The following is an 18,316-nucleotide window of genomic DNA, read 5'->3' on the forward strand; positions in this document are numbered from 1 at the left end:
TGCAAGATAGGCATTCCCTTCCAAAAAATTACGCTAGCCCTCTAGCGCCATATTTACCTCCTGATGCAAAAACGACACACACCAAGGTAAAGTACTGTAAAAAATTACGCTAAGACCGATTAGCTTCAAAATGTTACGCCTGGTCAGACCAGGCATTCAAAAGAGGTCCTCATTCCACCACTTAAGGAAAACACATAGAAGGAGCATTTGTAACCTCCAGGATAACATGGAAGTGGTACTGCTCCAGATTGGCACACACCGCAGATGTCAGCGAAGACAGCCTCCACCACCACCACCACAGCAACACCAAACACCACCGCAGCAACCACAAAAGCAGCACAGAAGGCGGGAGAGGATCTTCAGACAGCGGACCATCCTTGGGTTTAGGGAACAAGATGTCATCAGGATGTAACGACTGAGCAGGGAGCCCATTGTATGCCTGCTGCACCACATTGTGCCACACATCACAGCAAGGGTAGAAACTCCTACAACTATTCCACCCATGACAAAACTCCTTGCTGTCCTTCATATGCTGGCATCTGGATCTTTTCAGATAAAAGGCGCACAAGTGGCTGGTATGTCCCAGCCATCCTTCTCGGTCTGTCTACATAAGGTCCTGGATACAATAATACATCACACACCCCTCCATATCTGCTTCCCAGACACCCAGCAACTGCAGCAGGAGACCTAGCAAAGTTTCTACCAAATTGCTGGGTTTCCATGTGTTGGGTGCAATGGACTGCACTCATGTCCAACTGGTGCCAGCTAACGCAACCGAATATCTATATAGGAACCGCAAGTACACCCATTCGATCAATGTGCAGGCCATTGTGGACCACCATAGACTCTTTACTAACATCCTAACAAAATATTCCGGCAGTGTCCATGATGCCTACATATTCTACCATTCCACTATCAATGAGCGGTTCCAGGATAGGCAATATGGCAATGGGCTATTCATAGGTAATCCAACATACCAATCAGTACACACAGAACACACCAACCATGTAGGGAAAACAAGACATACACCACACTAAATACACATGAGTAGGGGAACACAGATGTACAGGCACCAACACATATGCAACATGCCACACAACACTGCAATCAATGCACATCACAGACACATACACTCACATGTACATAACACAGCCACAACCTGACTGGCACACCACATGAGGACAGATGGAGCTATGACCCCTTTGCATACAGAAGCTGCCCACAAACCACTACAAGTGTCCACTGGTTGACAACTAAATACAGGTCCCACACACATTACACCAAATAAATAGTAGCTCAACTATGTAAATGGCATAGACCATGGGCATGTAAAGAAAGTCACACATAGGCACAGCCCCACATAAATCATGGTGTGCAAGCCTCTGGCAGCACCTATATCAAATGCAACCCAAGTTGGTGCCATTACCACCTACATATCATCTACATATACCCGACATTCCTGTAGTGTGCACATACACCTGTCTGCTGCATTGTGTCACATACATAGGAATACAAATAAACCTGCCATGAAAGACCATGGGGCAGAACCATGAGAAATAGCGCAGCACCTACTCCAGTGCCACCTCAAATGTGCCCCTTAGCACCCCCTAACACCACCATGTGTGTTCTTTATACAAGAAATGATCCACCATGGTGCAAAACTGGAAGATCATGGATGCCATAGTAGGACTCTGTAGGAGTATAGAGGACATACCTGACCTTTCATGCACCGTACATAGGTACCCATGTAAATAATAGGTGTGCCCCCTCCCAAAGCATGCACTGTGCACGTATTGTAAGTGTCTGTGATAAATCTTGTATTGGAAGCTAGGAGATTCTACTGCACCAAATTAGATCATCCTACAACTGTATGATTCACAACCTTTGTACACTTGGGGCCAGATGTAGGTTGGTTAAAAATTGCGAATCGGAAATAGCGACTCAATGTGAATCGCTAATAATTGCGATACCTATTTGCGAGTCGCATAGGTGTTGCACCGCAATTTGTGACCTTCACTTTTAGTGAGGTCGCAAATTGCGAGACGGTGTTGCAAATTGCCTGCAGTTGCTGCACAACAGTTAGAAAAACCACTTCCTGGCTCTTGGTGATGACATCAGAACCAGGAAGTCATCAAATACACCTGGGAGGAGGGAGGACCACACCCTTTCCAAACTGCTGTGCCACACACAGGAGAGAGGAGCTGCTGCTACAATGGAGGAGACAGGCAGTGCTGGAAGGAGAAGGAATGTGAAATTCTCAGATTAAGAGCTGGAGGTGCTGACGGAAGAATGCTGCCTGCACCACGACCAACTATTTGGGAAGGTAGCCATAAGTGTCCCAGACACTCAAAAGAAAATGATATGGCAGCAGATCCAGGAATGGATAAATGCCATAGGGGTGAGCCACCGCACCCTTGAGGAAATGATGAAACTGTGGTATGACCTGCGCTCTAGGACAAAGGAGAGGGTTGCAGAGTGGCTGAGAGAGATGAGGGGCACCGGAGGAAGCCCATCCACCGTCCCACCACCCACAGCCATAAAAGCAATGGTCGAGCAGACCCTGGAGCCAGAGGCCATCATTAGAATGGGAGAAGTGGACAGTTCAGCACCAGGGACATCCAAAAGTGAGAACCATGAGATATGCTTTGACACCCACAAATGCAGTATACACACTCTCACAGTACACACTAGCAGGCACCACCAGACTAGCTCCATTCCAGTCTAGCAACCTTTACAATAGTGCATTATGGGAAATGTAGTACAGTAGTCAGAATATAGGCAAATGTTTATTATGAGGCATAAAACAGATGTGAGAGACTGACAGTGTATCCCCTATGTCCCACAGGTCTCCCACAAGACACCCCCAAAGCGACACCAGGCAGGGAGGAGAGCATGGGCCAGAGACACTGCAGGAGGCTGCTGCTGAAATTGCTGGGCCCAACAGGACACCACCAGGTTCAATTGAGGAACATGCACTGGAAATGGGGGCAGCTGACACAACCCCAGGGCCCAGCCCCACAGCGAGTCAATCAGAGCCAGCAGCAGGACGAATGCGCAGACGCCTGCGCAGAGTTCCGGCGGTGCCACAGGAGGAGGTAGGGGAAGCAGGCTTCACAGGATTGGAGGCATCCCTCATCAATGGTCAGTGCCTGCAAAATAGACAATTAAGGACAATATCAAGAACCATAAACAGGATGCAGAGCAGCATGACCAATGGGCTGGCTGATGTGAGCAGTCAGTTCACAAGGATGAACGATCATTTGGGGGATCTCACACAGGCCATCCGGCAACTGGTGAGTGAACTAGTGGCAGACCGACAATATGCAAGGCGCAGGGAGCGCCACACAGTGGCACGATTTGACCGCATGGCTGCATCCATTGGGCGTCTTGCAACCAATACAAGTGGCCTTTCTAGATGGACAGTAAGCCTTCAAGTGGAACTTGGGCACTTTGCTGGTGATGTGGTGCGTGGACTTGGCCGCATCAGCCACACTGTGGACCTGATGGAAAGTAGGCAGGTTGCAAGGGGCACAGGGGAGACCCCTCAGGACAGTGAGGAGGGGTCTACAATCAGTAGCATGTCTGCCAGGGAGTCCTGTGTGCTACGGAGTAGTAGTGCACGACAGAGGTCAGGGGACCCACCAGGGATGAGCCATGCTGGCCGCTCAAGGAGGAGGGTGTGAGCCACCATACAGCACGGTTCATGAGGCACATGACGTATAATGTGTCCTCATCACATTTGGACAAATACAGACTGTGACAGACAGCACTTTTCTTTCCCCATATAGATTAGAAATATAAATGTTTTGTTTGTTTCACTACACAACTGGGCTATGTGTGTCTGACATTAGTGAGTGTGGTGACGATTGCCACGCACCTGCCAAAGTATTGGGTTACAATGTGGTTCCGTCTCTGTCTGCCTTGATTTGCAATGCTTCTATCCCCAGGCTGTCGGTGTAGTAATTCTTGCTCCTCATCCTCCATATCTGTGTCTTCAGGGGTGAGATGTAGCCGACGTCTGGTGGCAATGTTGTGTAGGATTGTACAGGTGGTGACAATCTTGAATGCTGTTTCTGGGGCATACTCAAGTGCACCTCCACTTTTGTGGAGGCACCTGAATCTTGCCTTTAACAATCCAAATGTCCTCTCGATGACAGTTCTGGCCCGCCGATGGGCACTGTTATAACGCCTCTCGTTCTCATTGCCAGATGTTAGGTACAGGGTAAGTATCCATGGTCTTAGAGCATATGCACTGTCACCTGTTTGCCAAAAATAAGCAATGTTAGCAGGGCAGGAATGGTTTCCACAGTGACCTGTATGTAAGGCTTCAGGGTGTAGTCAGCAATACCTAATAGATATCCGTCTCCAAACGTTGGTGTATCCCACTGTGCCTGAATATGTATGAGTCATGTGTACTCCCTGGAAATTTAGCTACAATGTCAGTAATGACATTATGGGCGTCACATACCACCTGGATGTTTAGTGAGTGGGTACATTTGCTATTGCAGAACACATATTTCTAGATTTGCAGGAGGGCAGATTTGTATATGTGTCCCGTCCACACACCCTATTACATGGGGGAAGTTGGCAATTCTGTAGAAGTCCAACTTGGTGCAGTTAATTTCTGCCTCATTCCTGGGTGGGTATATATATCTGGACATGTGTGTGAGTATGGCATCTAGGAATGATCTGAAGAATCGTGAGAGTGAACTCTGGGATACCCCACCTGCCACAGCAATCACCCCTTGATAGCTACCCGAGGTCAAGAGGTGCAGTGAGCATAGCACTTGCATATGTGTAGGGATGGCGCTGCCACGCATTGTCTGTCGTTCAAGCTGCGGATTGAGTAGTTCAATTAATTCTAAAATTGCTGCACTGCTCAGTCTATATTTGTCATAAAAATCCTCCTCAGTTTGTTGGAATAGTGTCTGCCTGATTCGGTATATCCTCTCCTGTCTCTGCCTTCTCCTCCTCCTCTGCTGGGCAGCGTGGACTCTCCTCCTCCATGCTATCACATACAGTTCAGCCATTTTGAGTAACCCAGATGCCTTCTGGGTCTCCTTTTATACTTTGGTTCTGGTTACCACCTGCTCTGAATCAGTGGTAATCTGGATGTGCAAAACGGGCTTTTTGGGACTAGCTTTTGCATATGGTTTGCGACTCGCAAATTGCGACTTCCTATTTGCGGGTCGCAAAATCAGGTCGCAAATTTTGTGAGTCGGTAATGGCTCGCATCGCTATTTGCACTTCGGAAATGGGATTGCTGCATCCCATTTCGGATTTTGCAAGGTCGCAAATAGCGATTCGGGCCCTTTGCGACTCGCAAATGTTTGCTACATCTGGCCCTTGATGACTGGCACAACCATCATCTGCCACAAAGGAACTCTAAGTGTTGCACTGCATGCATAGTGCCACATGGTAACATAGAGGGCACAGTTTGGCTTTGTAGGGCTACCATGGTGTCTCTACATCTGACGCTACTGTGGTGCAAGAAGATGGTAGGTTCAATCCAACAAGAAGACACAGTCTCAAATATGAACTACACAAAACATCTTTGCAATGATTTAGCCATCAGTTTGGAATTAATATGACAATTCCCAGGTCCCTGAGCCATAACTCAAGATTGTCATGTCCATCAACACAGACCTATTAATTAATTTCACAAAAAAAGGGACATACACTATACCTCAAGCAAGTCTGAGTCACCACTCCACCTACAACTAACAACTGCAATGGTATATTCCAAACCATTATCAAGCTTTACCAACACATCTTCTCTCATTCCTTTGCAGCCGATCAAGGTTACAGCATACAGCCAAGGGTAATGACTCCATTTGCTAATCCCACAATGTTGGAATAGCGTGCATATAACGAAGGCCACAGAAGAACACACAATGTGATGGAGAGGATATTTGGGCTTCTAAAGTCAAGGTACAGGTGCCTAGCCCTGACAGGAGGAAGCCTCTTGTATGCTCTACCACTGGTATGTAAAATCACACTGGCATATGAAGTCCTCCATAATATATGTATAAGAACAAGTGTTCCCTGGGATGAACAGATTAACGTCCCAAGCGAGGAAGAAGATGATAATGGTGCAGCTATTTTGGAGGGGGAACAACAGATTACTGCTGCAGGAGACTCCACGTAGTGTAGAACTTTTATACATAGTGACTGGACTATCTTCATCACATTGTAAATAGCACCAATAAAATACTTTGCACCTGAATCTCCTTGGTCTCCTCATTCTCCACTACATATTCCCTTGGAATGTAACTCAAAACCTCAGGGAGCAGGTAAGAAACACAATAGTTACAAGTATGGTAGCAACATTGTTTGTGATGTAAGAGGGTCTGCTGCCTCCACTTCACATATTAGTGACACGCAATTCACGGGCACGTGATTCATGAAGAGCTAGATCCATGCACCGCAGCATATAACGTATTGTCAAGTGTGCAACGTACTAATTCCTAGCCCTTTCCCTACATCATCACCACGCCTACCAGGATGTATACAAGGGGGGCGTACTTAAGGTAGGGGCTGTGATCCAATTGTGTTTAAGTAATGTAGGAACTAAACACTGTCACATCTCAGGGTGATTGCTGGTTTGCCGGCACGGTGCATCTGTGACAAGGGGGAGACATCATTGGTTACTATGGATCTTTAATTACTTTACAGGGATTGTAACCAATGTTAGAGGCAGAGCCTGCACTGTATATCCATGGGATTATGTCCTGGCACTGCCATTGGGTACAACTCTGACACATGGTGGGATGTACCTCACTTATGGCACACACATGTTGGCTGTGGAATGCCATATGGGTTGCCAGACAAATGAAGCAGCTATGGGTTCTGAATCACTATCCAAACATATGACCCATTGTCCCGATCTAAGAATTAAATGGGACAATGCACCACCAAATAATTGTCTGGGTGGAATGTACATAAGATGCACCCTTTTCACACAAATCTGCTGTCTTGCTACATGCCTACAGCAATTCCAGCTAAACATGTGAAGACTGATCTATGGGTGTATGTCATAGGTAGCAAAGGGTTTACTAGTACCAACAATGGTTGACATGCGTCAGCATGGATACCTAGTATGCTCTGTATAAAAACATCACACAGACCATAGCAATGCACAACACTCATTGTCACTCACATGCTAGGACAAGAGCAAGGTAGCAACAGTTGCAAATTATCCCATACATGTTTTGGGCTCCAACATGACAATCAGGTGTGGGATGTGCAACTATGTCCAGCAATGTCCAAAAATGCCAGTGACCCATACAAAAATGAATGGAAGTATTAGTAGTGGCCATATATGTTGCATTTCACTAATGAAAAAAACAGCACTGAGATGATTTCACACATAAACATCATTCAGTCATGGTAAGAGTTACCTAGGTTGTGGAATGCATTGAATACTCATGTTCAACGGAGGATGTGGATGGAGATCTGAGAGATACCCACAGATACTTGGAAATACAACATGGGCGGTCACTTGGAGACAACACAAGTACTGTGGCAGGTGTAACATCATGTGTGTGTGTGTGTGTGGCACTCATTATATCTCACAAATAACAGCAATGGGACGGTAACTATCATGTAGCCAGTAGTTGAAGATGTGTACATCTACAATTTACATAAGTCACATGTTGCATCCTGTCCAAGTATAACCAGACAATTTTGCTGTAGAAGATGTGTACAAAGTGAAAGCAGCCTAAAGAATGGGAGCAATGTAGAAGACAAAATATCCCTTACAATTATTGCAGTAAACATGGAGAAGGAACACACATAGACCAATACTGACTGTGCAACACATCAATGTCTACATGTGAACATCCAACATATGTACAGAGAGGGTGGCCAGGTCAGTACATAACCCAGTCATGTTTGCCACTACCATAGCTTGGTAGTTGCCCATTGCATGCCAACATGACAGGAGTCACAACAAAGATACAAACCCTAACCAAGCTGCCCATGGAAATGACTAAGGGCTTCAAATGATCAGACATGTCCAACATGTGCAAGTACCCAGTCTTCTGTATATGAGAGGGGAAGACTGACATCAAGTACTGCAGAGGAAAATGTGATATCCCGGTCCGTTTCATCACAATTGTGCATGTGTCTGTCTGCAGGGGAGTGTGCATTGCTTTGCCGATTCGCAATCATGAAGAAGCTAGATCCCCGCTCAAACCACCTCAAAACACCCTAACACCACTGCTCTGGCTGCATAAACTTATGACATTGTCAGGGACCTGATGCATGTGCACAGTGGTCTGAGTAATCTGGAGGTCCGTAAACCTGCACCTTTATATGCAGCCATTGGTTTGTGTTGCCATACAAACTCCCACAGTAGTGATGAAGAGTAGGCTGCCATCTATGCCAAAATACCACACTGGTACACAGTGGTATGCAATTGCATGTGACTGTCATAACAAACATGATGTGGACAAATGAGAGTGACTAGTTGGAGGCATGCACACGTATGCCACATATCTCAGCTCACATGTACTACTTAAATGGCTCAGGCACGGTAATGTGTATAGGATTCTGAACAAAAGGCAACCTACCACAAATGTAATGGCATATGTATCACAAGAAAACTGACTGAAATAAATGACCATCACATAAAGAAACATATGTGGCACTGATATGACTACACAGGCATTTGTCAAAGTCCAACATGTGTCCATGCAGGAAGATAGGTATGTGAGGTTTCACAATCCATGGAAACACCACTGTGGTCATAGGTTACTTAAATGACACTACACATATTTATACACACACGGTATACAGCAACCTTCATTGCCAAATGTTCATACCATCTCTTGCAACTAAGATACATGGGGAACTATTTGTCACACATATAGCAGAGCATCATGAAGGCAAAACCAACAGCACACCACAGAGTGGACACACATGCACATGCAAATTGCCTGGGGTAACATGATGTCAACCCAGTTCTAGTCCACTGCATTCTCTGAGTATAAATTGTCATGGCTGCCACATGCCTTACCAGGTTTTGGACATAGGCCATCATATGTTTTGTGTTGTTGGTATGTGTACATTTGTATGTCAGACATAACAATTTAGTACTCCGACAATTAGTGTTCAAACACATATGTAAACTCATAGTACACATGTGCTAAAGTATGTGGACACAGTGTAGCTGCACATGCACAAATGCACAAGGTATAAGTCATCGCAAGCAGCAGACACATAAACAAACAAACAGATTCAACATACTAATGTCACCGTAAAGATATGACTGGATAGTTTCAAACATGTAGCCATACCAAAATGACAACATTGTTGCATAGCCATGTGACATGGTAAGTGAATCTGGGTGCACTCAAGGTCTACATTGTAAAATTCCACGCATTTCTGTCATGCATCAAAAATTTATAACACAAATGGCTCAAATCTATACTCTGCAATGCCAGAAAAATGACGCCTTGCCCCTGAGCATCTATCACACATCCAGAGGCATTTTCAGGCACTATGGGAAAATTCGATGCATGATCGTCATGTGTCAAAAATATAGATGCATACGCCTATACCATACTTTTCTCTTGGGCAAAAAGACACCTAGCTTCTGAGCGTCTATCGCACGTCCACAGGCCTTTTCATGCACAATGGGGAAAAAATCGACACATGACCGATATGTGTCAAAAAACGACACATGACTGGAAACGTCACGCACAGGTCCAGGAAGTGATGAAACAGGACATCGGGCCTGCATACATGGTACATTGAGTCCACTTTCATTTTCACTTCACAGACTTATTGTCTGTGACTGTGTGAGGGTGTGTGGAGCTGGTGCTGTTGGTGATTTGGAGTATTTGGAGTGTTTTTGTGCTGTGCCCTGTAGCTGTTGTGTATTTTTGGTCCATTAATCTGTCTTTTGTGTTGTAATTGTTCTGTATCTGTCACTGTATTGTGGGGTGTTTGTCTGGGGTAGGATAGTTTGTTGGGTAGTTGGGGTAGATGGGGTAGTGTTAGGGTATTTTTTTCTGCCAACTTCATTTGCAGTGCATGATGTCAGGGAAAGTGGGGATGGCCAGCATGTTGGCTGATGAGCTGGGGGGCTTTATTTGGCTGGTGTAACATTACCTTCCCATGATGCTCATACTGGGTGTCTGTGTAATTCAGGGCTACCCCACAGAGGCCAGGAACCAGCAGTGGGGCATGGTACTCCACCACCTTACTCAAGTTTTTAGCACCAGTTGAAATGCCCACCAACTGAAACACCTTTGGGCTGACCTCATCTCAAGGGAGCAAGATCTGCTGGATCACCTAAGCATAGAGATTAGTGGAGCAGTTGGTAAGTATCCCATTTCCATACCAAGTCCATTATTTGCATGTGCATGACAGATGCTGATACGGTTGAGTGCAGCATGTCATATTTAAGGATCTGGACATGTCGTATGCTCTCTGTATGAAGAGCCCCAGCACCACCTTAGGGCTGCCATTCTAATGCACAATAATGAAGCCGAGGCAGGGCAGATATGCCATCTTCCCTGCACAACCATTACAAAGTGTTGTGATGCATGCATATGGCAACTCTATTTGAGCAGCACAACATGAGGCCTGTGCCATGCATCATGTATGGGAGGGGGGCCCAACACCTGTTTGGGGGGCAAATGTACAAGCCTCTGGGGAAAATGAGAAATACCTAAATCCCATTTTTCTTGCTCTTTGAACGGCTGCTGAGAGCAGGTGTTATACGGGGCATATAAATGTATCTGATGATCTGTTTTGTTGCAGCTCCTGCTGAGTACATCATTTTCCTCCACATGAATAGATGCAGTTAGACCCTACCTGCATCGTGCTATGCCTTAATTCTCATTAGGTGCACACAGAGCGGGGATAAGCGGTGCACTGAGGGTCACAAGGACTGTAGTGATGCACTTGGTGCTGCACAACTTTTGTTCAATCTGCCACTTTGTGTCATTGGCCAAGGCCATGTAAGAGTGCTTAACTATGCACTGGGTCCAGACTACTAGCACCTTACTCTTCATGTACATTGTGTATCACATACACCCCAAACTATGTCTATTACCGCACACATGTGCTCAAATAGTACCACAAGCCTACCACATCTTACAGACAGTATGGGGCTGCCCTGCATCTGCTCTACTACTGGCACATTACTCAGAAACCTGTACCAACACATGGATCCTTGGACCACAGATCAAGTGTGTCTGTGTTGAGGCATATGTCTACGTGCATGTTCTTATACCTTCATGGACAAACAAGGTATACCATGCCAACAATGGCTGGCCACACAGTATTGGCAAAACATCCGTAATTTCAATCAGTCAATGTGCAGGTAGGTACAACTAATTAAACATACATAAACTCCAAAGACATTATTGCACGTGTGATGGCACACACATATTAGTAAATACAAACAAGGATGTATCCAAGCATTTCTCAACACTTTGGAATACCCACACACCCCCTGGGCAGTTGTTTGTCAGTTAGCGGTGACAATGATGTAGATGTCTTCAACATCTGGAGCAGGCTCAAAAGCTATGGGTGTCACAATGGGATGGCCACTGCAACAACCATTGCATGCCCCTCAGATGCAGTGTACAGTGTCATGCAGTCCCATATGGTCATGGAGGTGTAAAGCTAACAAACACCTGTATGACAATGCCATGTATATATGATGCAGTGAAAAGCAGCACAGGAGTGTCTGGGAAAGTGATGGTTTGTAGGTGCCTGGGTCTCCATTATCTGAGACTATGTGTGATTGACTGATCATAGATGATTGTCAGTTGGTCTGATCTACCACTAGGTTGACTTGCTCACGCAACCTAACAAGTTGATAGTAAACAATGTCGTCCATTAACTGCTATGTTCAAATATCAATAAGCAATGTATTCCATTCATATATTGCAGGTGGACCTCCACCCTACACCGTTGGTGAGGTCGCCAGAATTCAAGACCCCGATGCAGCCAGCAAGTGTCATCTTGTGTGTCATGTGTGCCAATCCAGGGTTTGGTGTGAGTCAGTCTGATGTGTGGAATGCTGACCAATGATATGATATCCTTGGAGTTAGGATGGTGACATCATGCCTGTTGGAATGTTGAGCATTCAGAATGGCTTGGTTGTAGCACAAGAGGCAACGTGTGCTGGCATGGAATTGTGGGTATTAGGAAAAGGAATGCCAGGTCACATATTCATTGATGTCTATCAAAATAGGTGTCAGAGCAGTTGCTTATGTAAATAGCACGCATGTTGACAACAATTTTGTCACAGCACTATTGATAGCACTGTCTGCCACACATAGCTTACACTTACTCACAAGATGGTACAGGTGTAGGTTATGTATAGAGGTCTCTAGAGGGCTTATGTAGGAGTCACTTCTACTACAGGCGCCTCAGTCACCTTCAGATATAAATTGAGGCTGTAGTACTGCAAGAACCCATATTGTGAGGGACAACAGTCAGTAGTGTACACAATTAGGATTCAACTCGGCTCCAGATGGTTGTGGGAAAAGTCTATGATTTGTCCTAAGCCAGAACTCAGCAGAATTCCCAACATGGTCCTGCCACCATGATATTTGTGAGTGATGTAGGTCACATTACGTATGCATATGATGTGAATGCTGAATGTGTACCTGGTACTTTGATGATGTCTGACATGCATGTGCACATGATGTTCAATATATAAGAATACAGTTGTAGCACCCAATGCAGTGCCAAACTCACTATGGGCCTAAGGGCACCCATACAGCAACGATGTGTGTGCCGTCTTACACATGTAACACAACTTAGCACAGGGTAGGGGGCATTAGTTGTGTAATCTGTAGACTTTGATGTGCAGGTCGGGCTTTGCACAAACTTTCTAGGGACACTGTATTATTTGTACATTTGGACACATCATGAGCAATGGTGTGCCCCCTTGTAACATATGCTCAGACCAGGTCTTAAACCAGGACACATGAATGAAGATTTACCAAACCTAGCAGATGGGAAGTTTCCAGACCCCTTATCAGATGCCCCACACCTTGTATCCATGATGGCTGGGCAAGCCTTGCTGTTTCACCAGGGGTGTCAAAGTGGTGGATTGCATGCAAAGCCCCCCTTATGGACAAAGACAGAGGAAATCCAGACTTGTTGGGGCTCGTGATCCTCACAAGTTTGATAACACAAATTGATCAAGAACAAATTGGTACACTCACCTCTCGGCCCTGATTTTCAACAATGAATTGCCGTCATCCCGGTGACATGTGCATGATACCATAGATGGCTGGTAGGAAATAGTGTATAGATGAGGAGTGAGTCATTGTTGAGGAATGTGTGGTGGGCTGCATGTGTTGTCTGCAGATGCAGTGTACATTAAGGGCCTCATTATGACATTCGCCCGCCAATGCCAAACCACCATTAGACCACACGGACGGCTTGAGCCCCGCCAGACCCATTTTGACTTCTCCCCTGGGCTGGTGGGCGGAAACAGTGTTCCGCTCACCGGCGCAGCAGGGACCAGGGTCTTAACATTGCAGCCTGCTCCAAATAGAGCCAGCTGCAAGGTGCAGAGAGTGCAGCAACACCTGTCACGCATTCCACTGCCCGTAATTTGGGCAGTGGAATGTGCAATGGGGCTGTGCATGGGGGCCCCTGCACTGTCCATGCCAAGTGCATGGGCAGTGTAGGGGCCCCCATTCCACCAGCCTTTACATGGCTGTGTTTACCGCCATGGATAAGCTGGCTGATGGGGACTCGTAATACCCAGGGAAGCGCTGCTTGCAGCGCTGCCCTGCCTGATTAGAACCGCAGGGACCACCAGGCTGCAAGCTGGAGGCAACCTGGCAGTGTCGGCGGTTAAACCGTGGCAGCTCCGCCATGGTCATAATGTGGTAGTTGGACGGTCCGGCCACCACCGTGACCCTGGCATCTGGTGACTTCCAGGGTAATAATGACCCCCTATATGTCTGTTTAACCTCCGCCCAATGCTGTATGTGATGCTTGATTCTCCTCATTTTTCAGCTGCCAATATGACACCTGAGCAAAGGCATGCATACCACAAAAGGGCTGAAAGGTACATGCACATTTTGGAAGTGGATGCCGGATACCACAGGAAGGGAAGGAGATTCTGCATGGAAAAGGCCACTGGAAAATGGCGTGCATTCGCACATGGGAGACCTCCACAGCAGCCTCAGAAGAAGAAGGACAATTTGGGGAAAACATCAGAGATGCAGGGGGCCTCTGCAGGTCTGAACCCCCATGTCTGCTGCACCTGTAAGAAGCCAGGCACCTGTGCAGCCACCTGCTGCAGTAATGAGCACCCAATTTGAAAGGGACATGAGATGGGACATTGCCAACATAATGGCCTGACTGGACAGGTTGGAGAAGGAGAGTGCCGACAACAAGAAGATGTTAAAGTTCATTAAAACAAAATTGAAAAAATGTAAAAAGCTAGTTCTACAGCCTCCCAGTTCCTTCCTCTCCCTTCTCCTGTTTAAGTAGATCTAGAATGGGTGTTAGATGGGTAGTTTTGGGTTAGTATAGTAGGGTAGGCTTAGGTTAGATTAAGTATAGTTGGGGGGTTGATTTTAGTACACTTTTTATTGGGGGATTGGGTGGGGGGTCATGTTAGGGTATTTGTGTATAAAACAAATATATATATATGTTCGATGGCATGTGTAGCTGCAGATACACATTAGTGCACATCCCGCCATCTGGTGTTGGGCTCGGAATGTTACAAGTTGTTTTTCTTCGAAGAAGTCTTTTCGAGTCACGAGACCGAGGGACTCCTCCCATTTCGACTCCATTGCGCATGGGCGTCGACTCCATCTTAGATTGGTTTTTTTCCGCCATCGGGTTCGGACGTGTTCCTTTTCGCTCCGTGTTTCGGGTCGGAAAGTTAGTTAGAATCTCAGAAAAAACGTTGGTATTGTTTGCGTTCGGTATCAGGTTAGTTACAACAGATCGACACCGAATTTAGAAGAGTTCCGGTTGCCCTTCGCGTTTTTTTCGATCCCCCGTCGGGGCCTGGTCGGCCCGGCCACGTGTGAATTCAAGGCTGATGGAACGAACCCCATTCCGCTTATGTCCAAAATGCCATAACAAGTATCCGTATACGGATCAGCATCTGGTCTGTAACTTGTGCTTGTCCCCAGAGCACAAGGAAGATACTTGTGAGGCCTGTCGAGCGTTTCGGTCCAGAAAGACATTAAGAGACCGAAGAGCCAGAAGACTGCAGATGGTGTCGACGCCGACAGAACAAGAGCGTTTCGAGGAAGAAGAGGAAGCTTTCTCTATCCAAGAGTCGGACTCGGAAGAGCTCGAGGCTGAAGAAACGCCGAAAACCGTGAGTAAGACGTCGAAACATAAGACTCACGAGAAGTCAACAAAAGCCCAGGGGACGCCACCGCCAACAGGCCATGGCTTAACCCAAACAAGCGGTGACCGAGCCAAGGCACCGAAAAAGGGCACGCTGGTGTCGAAGTCATCCGACTTCGGTCGAGATACCGCCACACAGCAATCTCGGACCCGAGACATCGGCTCTGAGAAATTTCGGCACCGTCACAGCGGCACCGAACAAATTCGGCATCGAGACACTACCACGCCGAAAATTACAAAGGTTTCTTCGGAGCCTAAAAAGACCTCCGAAAAAGTTTCGGTTCCGAAACATCCAGCCTCGGAGACGAAAACAGGTTCCTATACTGAAGAACAAGGATTGGCCTCCCAAATGAAAAAACATAGATTTGGAGAGGAACTTCAAGCTGTAGAGCCAGACTATACTCAAAGGAGGCTCCACATTCATCAAGACACTGGGAAGATAACCACTCTTCCTCCAATTAAAATAAAAAGAAAACTTGCCTTTCACGAAAAGGACAAAGAGCCACAGGCAAAGGTGGCAAAGAAAACAACTCCACCACCTTCTCCACCACCATCAGTGCACACATCACCAGTAGCAACTCCTCCACTGATGCACTCCCCGACTCATACTGCCATGAGTCAAGATGATCCCGATGCATGGGACCTTTACGATGCTCCAGTATCGGACAACAGCCCAGACTCGTACCCTACCAGGCCGTCCCCTCCTGAGGACAGTACATCTTACACACAGGTGATCGCAAGGGCAGCTGCTTTCCATAACGTCACCTTGCATTCAGAACCAATCGAGGATTACTTCTTGTTTAACACGCTAACCTCCACTCATAGCCAGTACCAAAGACTACCTATGCTCCCAGGAATGCTAAAACATTCAAAACAAATCTTTCAGGATCCTGTTAAAGGCCAAGCCATAACTCCAAGAGTGGAGAAAAAGTACAAGCCACCGCCAACAGATCCTGTCTATATTACAACGCAGTTAACTCCAGACTCAGTAGTTGTCGGGGCAGCTCGTAAGAGAGCAAACTCTCATACCTCGGGAGACGCACCACCTCCAGACAAAGAGAGTTGCAAATTTGATGCTGCGGGCAAAAGGGTTGCAGCACAAGCAGCAAACCAATGGCGCATTGCCAATTCACAAGCGCTTTTGGCAAGATATGACAGAGCTCACTGGGATGAGATGCAACATTTGATAGAACACTTACCCAAGGAGTTCCAAAAAAGAGCACAACAAGTGGTGGAAGAAGGACAAAGTATCTCTAATAATCAGATACGGTCTTCAATGGATGCAGCAGATACGGCTGCAAGGACAGTAAATACTGCAATAACAATAAGAAGGCACGCATGGCTCCGCACGTCAGGTTTCAAGCCGGAAATTCAACAAGCCGTGCTAAATATGCCATTTAATGAACAGCAGTTGTTTGGGCCGGAAGTCGACGCTGCTATTGAGAAACTCAAGAAGGACACTGATACGGCAAAAGCCATGGGCGCACTCTACTCCCCGCAGAGCAGAGGCACCTTTCGCAAAACACCTTTTAGGGGAGGGTTTCGAGGACAACCTACAGAAACCACAACATCACAAACAAGGACCACTTACCAAAGCCAATATCAGCGGGGATGTTTTCGGGGGCAATATAGAGGGGGACAATTCCAAAGAGGTAGAGGAAAATTCCAAAGCCCCAAAAGTCCTCAAAATAAGCAGTGACTCACAAGTCACCCATCCCCATCACATAACACCTGTGGGGGGAAGATTAAGCCAATTTTACAAACATTGGGAGGAGATAACAACAGATACTTGGGTACTAGCAATTATCCAATATGGTTATTGCATAGAATTTCGAGAATTCCCTCCAACAGTCCCACCGAAAACACACAGTATGTCGAAACAACATATAAATCTTCTAGGATTAGAAGTTCAAGCATTGCTCCAAAAAGAGGCAATAGAATTAGTACCAAAACAAGAACTAAACACAGGAGTTTACTCACTGTACTTTCTAATACCCAAAAAGGACAAAACTCTAAGACCTATACTAGATCTCAGAATATTAAATACATACATCAAATCAGACCACTTTCACATGGTTACCTTACAAGAAGTAATCCCACTGCTCAAACAACAAGACTACATGACAACACTGGATCTAAAGGATGCATACTTCCATATACCAATACATCCTTCACACAGAAAGTACCTAAGGTTTGTATTCCAAGGGATACATTACCAATTCAAAGTGTTGCCATTCGGAATAACAACTGCGCCAAGAGTTTTTACAAAATGTCTAGCAGTAGTAGCTGCACATATCAGAAGGCAGCAAATACATGTGTTCCCGTACCTAGACGATTGGTTAATCAAAACCAACACGCAAAAACAGTGTTCACAACTCACAAATTACGTCATAGAAACCCTACACAAACTAGGTTTCTCAATCAATTACTCAAAGTCACACCTTCTGCCGTGTCAAACACAGCAATACCTAGGAGCAACAATCAACACAGTAAAAGGAATTGCCACTCCAAGTCTACAAAGAGTCCAAACATTCCAAAATGTAATACAAGCCATGTATCCAAACCAAAAGATACAGGTCAAATTAGTAATGAAACTCCTAGGCATGATGTCCTCATGCATAGCCATTGTCCCAAACGCAAGGTTGCACATGTGGCCCTTACAACAGTGCCTAGCATCACAGTGGTCACAAGCACAGGGTCAACTTCTAGATCTGGTGTTGATAGACCGCCAAACATACATCTCGCTTCAATGGTGGAACAGTATAAATTTAAACCAAGGGCAGCCTTTTCAAGACCCAGTGCCACAATGCGTAATAACGACAGATGCATCCATGACAGGGTGGGGAGCACACCTCAATCAGCACAGCATCCAAGGGCAATGGGACATTCAGCAAAAACTGTTTCATATAAACCACTTAGAACTGTTAGCGGTGTTTCTAGCTCTGAAAGCATTTCAACC

The sequence above is a fragment of the Pleurodeles waltl genome, chromosome 10 (assembly GCF_031143425.1).
Source record: "Pleurodeles waltl isolate 20211129_DDA chromosome 10, aPleWal1.hap1.20221129, whole genome shotgun sequence".
Classification (NCBI taxonomy): Eukaryota; Metazoa; Chordata; class Amphibia; order Caudata; family Salamandridae; genus Pleurodeles; species Pleurodeles waltl.